This window comes from Bactrocera latifrons, unplaced genomic scaffold (genome assembly GCF_001853355.1).
Source record: "Bactrocera latifrons isolate USDA-ARS-PBARC rearing strain unplaced genomic scaffold, ASM185335v1 scaffold_230, whole genome shotgun sequence".
NCBI lineage: Eukaryota > Metazoa > Arthropoda > Insecta > Diptera > Tephritidae > Bactrocera > Bactrocera latifrons.
Window position 1 is genome coordinate 16,071 of NW_017535853.1, and position 445 is coordinate 16,515.

The following is a 445-nucleotide window of genomic DNA, read 5'->3' on the forward strand; positions in this document are numbered from 1 at the left end:
AAAAGCTTTTAAATTTAAATAATCTCTTTTAAAATCTTTGTAGTTCAAGCGAGTCTAAAAGCACAGAAAAATAAAAGCGAGCCTTTATTACTTTTTAATGAAAAACTTTTGAAGTTAAAAAAAAAAAATAATTTGAAGAAACTTTTTTTTTAATATTTTGTATAAAAATTTGTGAGAACTCCCAAAAAGCTTTAATTCAAATTAGGTTTTTAATATTATTGTAAGAAATTTGGGTAAAGCTTTCAAAAAGCTTTAGATCGAATTACGTAATAACAGTTGCGGTGGCCAAACACTTATTTAAGTATTTATTTACGTATTTTTAATTATATGAAAACAAAGAAAATACTATAAAACCACAAAAATTACAAAATGTATTTATTTAACGAATCCAAGGAACTGCCATACTGTTGAATGGAAGGCAGCTTTTGCACAATCCAACGAATAG